The sequence below is a fragment of the Panulirus ornatus genome, chromosome 43 (assembly GCF_036320965.1).
Source record: "Panulirus ornatus isolate Po-2019 chromosome 43, ASM3632096v1, whole genome shotgun sequence".
NCBI classification, from domain to species: domain Eukaryota; kingdom Metazoa; phylum Arthropoda; class Malacostraca; order Decapoda; family Palinuridae; genus Panulirus; species Panulirus ornatus.
In genome coordinates, this window is record NC_092266.1 from 3,070,255 (window position 1) to 3,076,310 (window position 6,056).

Consider the following 6,056-nt stretch of genomic DNA (forward strand, 5'->3'; position numbering starts at 1 on the left):
GCTAGACAGACGTCACCTAACACAGGTTCATCATGTCATTATCAACAATGACAATCTCTCGCTCATAACAAGACTCCATCACATAAGGAACTCTTAAGACATTTTCGTTCTTCGCCATTTTCTCACATTACAAGTTTCGATTTAGTGGGTTCTTTCCAGGATAAGCCAATCACAATCTTTCCAGGATAAGCCAATCACAATCTTTCTAGACAGCGGCGCGGAAGCAGATGTCATTCATTATGATTTTATTCAACCATTAATGGGACGCACTCAACTTGTTCAATGCTCGGACTTTTACCCATCCCTTCAAAGTATCTGAAATGAAAATCTCGACGTAAGGGGCACTATTAAAATGAACATTCGCTAAGGCGACTCGGTCATTACCATAATCCCTTACATTGTTCGTGGTGTAACTTTTCCTGCTAACTTGTTACTAGGACGCCACTCTATGGCACAACATAAGATCTGTCCTATTTATCATGTGGCTTGTGTTAATAATACGTTCTTGCCATTGTCAGAGAAGAGTTCTCACTCAGTCAGAGTCATTAATACATCTGCTCCCACGTCCTGCTTCACGGTACACAATACGCATCCTTTCTACTTGTCCACGTGATCATTGCCCTGGTAAACTGAAAACAAACATGACTCTGCATAGTAACACATCAACGAAGGTTCCTCTCTCACTTTCTCGAACATGGATGCATCATCATGGACTCAGACATAGTCAGGGTGATCTGGCACTAAGAGTAGTTGCTGAACCTTCATCACTAACTGTCAAAGGACTATCGATGGACGCCTCTATTCATGACACCGCAGATGGAGAGGTCACCATATACATTGCCAATACGGGACCCACAACTGTCCGTCTCCGTAGAGGGGCTAAGCTGGTGGAATTCTCCGTTTTGAAGTCCGGAATTCAAGACGAGGAGTTGCATGAGTTTAACATCCGTCTAGTCTCACATTCCATTAACCCACCACCACCTACTCCTCCTACCCCTGACTCAGCAGTGCACGGCTTGAGTCAGCTCCCCACCATCACCCCTGACATGATATCCAAGGTAGGATTAACCAAACATGTTGACCAGTTAACAGACTTACTTAACCAGTATAGGTCTACTATTGCCTTATCAGGAGAACCACTTGGTAGAACTCATTTGGATGTTCACACTATTAACTTAGAGAAAAACACACGTCCCATTTGCGTCCCAGCCTTTTGATTGCCACACGCGCACAGAGACATAGCAAACAAACTTGTTCAGGACATGTTGAAAGATAAGGTTATAGAGGAATCACGATCACCATGGAATTTACCACTTCTGATCGTTCCGAAAAAGGACGGAACTTTTAGACCAGTCATAGATTTTAGAAAACTCAACACCAAGGTCACTTTGAAAGATGGTTTCCCATTACCAGTGGTATCAGAGCTTCTTCATAGCCTCGGTAACAATAAGGTATTTTCAACTTTGGATTTATTGAGCGGATTTTGGCAGATTCCCTTGTCAGAGGAAAGCCGCCCCCTGACTGTGTTCAGTACGCCAGATGGTCATTGGCAGTTCATATGCATCATGGCCTTCGGTCTTCATTCCTCACCGGTGATCACCTTCTCAAGGTTAATGACTAACATTTGTCGTCACATGTTGGGCCAAGATGTATTGGTCTATCTTGATGATATAATTGTCATGTCTCCAGATATTGCTTCTCATTTCAAAAGTCTTGAGAGAGTATTTCTACGACTTAAAGATGCAAACCTAAAAGTCAAGTTATCCAGATGTTCCTTTCTACAGACAAGAATTAATTACTTAGGTCACACCGTTGATGAAAACGGTATTCAACCTAATGCAGATAACGTAAACACAATTGTAGAATGGCCAGTCCCTTCCACAACAGACAAGGTCAAATCCTTCCTTGGTTTAGCAGGATATTATCGAAGATTTATCGCTAATTTCGCGAAGATCGCAAGCCCCCTCACTTCACTTCTGAAACAGGGAGTTACATTCCAGTGGTCTACAGCGCAAGACAATGCGTTTAACTTACTCAAGCGACACTTGATAGAAGCACCTATTCTTCGATTTCCCAGCTTTGAGAAACCCTTCATTTTGCACACAACTGATGCTTGTAAACAGGGTCTTGGAACTGTACTTATGCAGGAATCAAATAAGGGTAGACTTTTTCCCATAGCCTATGCGAGCCATTCATATTCAAAGACGGAATCGAAATACTCAATAACTGAGGTAGAAGGCCTTGCAGTTGTTTGGGTACTCAAACATTTCAAAGAATGTATATATGGTTACCCTATTATAGTTTATACAGATCACAGAGCATTGTTAAGCATTTTTGAACAAGATCCTACAGGAAAGTTTCAGAAATGGTTTTTAACTATACAAACATTTGACCCAGATTTTCGTTTTGTTTCTGGCTCATCCAATGTAGTTGTAGACGCGCTTTCCCGCAGAGTGGGTGCAGTCACTGTAGACATTTGCCTCGTAGATGCTGATATAGAGAGGTTGAGACGGCATCAACGAGATGACCCAGTCTGGGGTCCTGTCATAGAATTCCTAGAGGGTATAAGATCTTCCTTGGATGCTAAAACAGTTGTTCCAGTCAGAGAATTGTATTTAGCACAGTGAGGAAGTCTTATACAGGGACGTGAAATTAGGAGTGCTCGCCCGTGTTGTTAAACAAACAATCATTCCAACAGCATTAGTACAGGATTTCTTGAAGTTAGCACATGATTCACCACAGGCCGCACACACAGGCTGCACACACAGGTGCAGATAGATGCTAAAAGCAGACTCGTTTGAGGTATTTTAGGCCAAGATGCAGAAAAACATTACAGAACAGATTTTGAGGTGCCAAACCTGTAACACACACAAGGGAAGTCCCACTACCCCGCAAACTGTGTTGAAATATCCTTTACCTTCATACCCATGGGAAAGAGTTCATATGGACATATTAGGAGGTTTTCCTAGGTCCATGGCAGGCTACAGATGCATTTTAGTAATTACTGATGCCTTCACGAGATATTGTGAATTAGTCCCAATTCAAAATAAAGACGCAGCCACGGTCGCTAAGGCGTTCAAAAAACATATCTTAGACAGACATAATGCGCCGAAGATTTTAGTCACAGATAATGGAGGGGAATTTGATAACTCATTATTAGAAGAACTTTGTAAATTGTATAAATAAGTAAATGTATTATAATGGCACATCACCCAGCCTCGAATGGCCTGGCAGAAAGGTTGAACCGTAAGATCCTCCAGTGTCTTCCCACCAACATTAATTTTGATCATGATGAATGGGATGAGTACCTGTCTGATGTCCAATGTTCATTAAACTCTGTATATCATAAGTCAATTGGAGACACACCCTTCCGCGCCTTACACGGTTTTGATAAAGTGTTGCCGTATGACATAATAGCGTCCCCTCCTTCATGTCCAGAAATCAGTTGTAGCGGAAAAATATCGCACGACTCAATTGATTCATCAAAGGATCAAGGAAAATCTAGGTGAAGCCACTACAACCTTCACGAACCAGGCTAATAAATCCGCGAAACCATCAAAGGTACGTGGCTCCCGGACTCTTGGTAATGGTGCAGGAATTTAACTATAGAAGTGAGATTCCTAAACTTGACCCAAAATGTTCTGGTCCCTATAGAGTCTTAGCTCATTTAAAGGGACATAAGTTTAGGGTTCGACATCTAAATACAGGTGACATTCGTGAAGAACATGAGGACCACTTGAAAGTTGTACAGTATTGTGAACATGATCATCATCATCATCCCAGCCCCACACCAGACAACACTCCTCAACCCTCAAACAATGTCAACCAACCACCTTCTACCACTGTTCAGTCTGTCCCCACACCACCACCCTCACATCACCACCACCCTCACATCACCACCACCCTCACATCACCACCACCCTCACATCACCACCACCCTCACATCACCACTACCCTCATACACACATCAATATTCATTAAGACCTCACCTTTAAGAAGTTGCTTAGTTTATCATTTTCCAGGTTCTTCCTTCTCATGTCCTTATGGTGTCTTCCTGTATATGACACCATGGCAGTACCAGGCGCCCTTCTCCCGACTCCCCGCGAGGTCCACCTCGTGAGGGACACGGTTAAGTTGGGCCTGGAGGGTCTACCCTACACTTACGATCATTTACTGAAACTACTGGAGGCCGTACTTGGCTTACGGTCAAACTTACTCAAGTTTTACACCAGTGTAACGATCAGAAACTCTAGTGTTGCTCCTCCTCACAACTTTGTTACAACAGTGGACCTGGAAACTGAATAGTTCCTGTGTGATTCTGTATGACATAATACAAGATATTGAATCTCCAGTAAATACTAACGCCATGATCAACACGAAAAAGCAAAGAGAAGCAAAAGAGCTCTGCTTAATTTTGTAGGTTCCCTCCAATCATACTAGTTTGGTGATGATGATGAAGAATGATGATAGAAAAGTCCCTTCCAAGGAAGGGCGGGAAAAGAGAGGGGGGAAAGAGCAAGAAATTGTTAGAAGAAGTGAGTTTTAGAGGGAGGAAAAGAGCCAGGGCTTAACCCAGCTTGCACAGGAATAATAGGATAAGTAGGGCAGAGACGATGAGTGGAGGGCGAGTTTGTTTGTTTTTTGTTTGTTTTTTATTGATAATCGTTTCGTAGATTTATTTTTCATTTTTTTTTTTTTTTTTTTTTTTTTATACTTTGTCGCTGTCTCCCGCGTTTGCGAGGTACAATCTCTTGGCAATAGACCACCCAGGTAACATGTTCAATATCCAACCTGAACTACATCCACTATATCATTTATCATCTATCTATTTATTTATTCATTTATCTATTTATCTATTTATTTTTCTTTTTAATAAGGATATAGGAGGAGATGGATCGTATCTCTGACCGATGGACACTGATTTTACCAAGGCGTTCCCTACACGGACTTAGCAGCAAGATCTATAGTGGTTTTTGATTTTTGATACATGGTCATTGGATGTAGTTCAGGTTGGATATTGAACATGTTACCTGGGTGGTCTATTGCCAAGAGATTGTTGAAGTAATCAATCCAGTGAGTATGATGTATTTGAATTCACTTTTCTTATCTTTCAAACAATTTCCTCCAGTAGATGTTTAGAGGAGGGATTCGTGCTCTCTCGTGAAGTTCTGTGTTCCTGATGAACTCGTGCCATTTGATGTTGAAAGCCCAACGTAGAGCTTTGTTCTGAATTACGTATTTGGAGTGCACGGATGTTGGATTGGGCTCCGAGTTCAAGAGCTGAAGGGGCATAAGTGATAGGTGGTCGTATTAATGCTTTGTAGATGTGCAATTTGGCTTTGAATTGCGCCTCTCTAAATCTATACAATTTCTCGAGCTCCGCTCTCGCAATAGCCGCTCTAGACTGAATATGTCGGTTCATTCTCAGGTGTACATCATAATTTAGGCCCAGCACAGTGTTGGTATTTGACATTCGTATGGGTAAATGTCGGTGTATACGGGAGTGTAGGTAGACATTACTTATGTTGTATCTCTGACGTACTTTAAAATAAGATATGTTGGATTTGGCAGGATTTGATTTAATCCTCCATCATAACTCCAAAAGCGAAACGTGGTCAATTCCCTGTTGTGTTTTGCTGATTACGTGTGTGAGGGTTACGGCTCTGATTAATTGAGTAACGTCATCTGCATATTGGAGAGTGATGGAGTCCAGGTGTATAGGATTGGAAAGATCATTTGAGTAGAGTGTGTAAAGAGTGGGGGCCAGCACGGAGCCTTGAGTTACATCGGCATTGAGGAAGAAGTAGTTTGTATAAATGTTTTGTGTATTTGATTCGGGTTTTTCTATTGCTAAGATAGTTAGAAAGAAGTTTAATGGTGAGTCCTGGGAGTTGGAATTGGGTGCTTAGTTTATACCTCAATCCATCGTGCCACACGGTGTCAAAGGCTTTTTCAACATCTTTTGTGATGAGTGCGGTCATTTTATGTGTCCGCGTGTTGTTTCTTATGTAGTTCGTAATGATGTTGAGTTCATCTTGTGTGGAGCGATGATGATG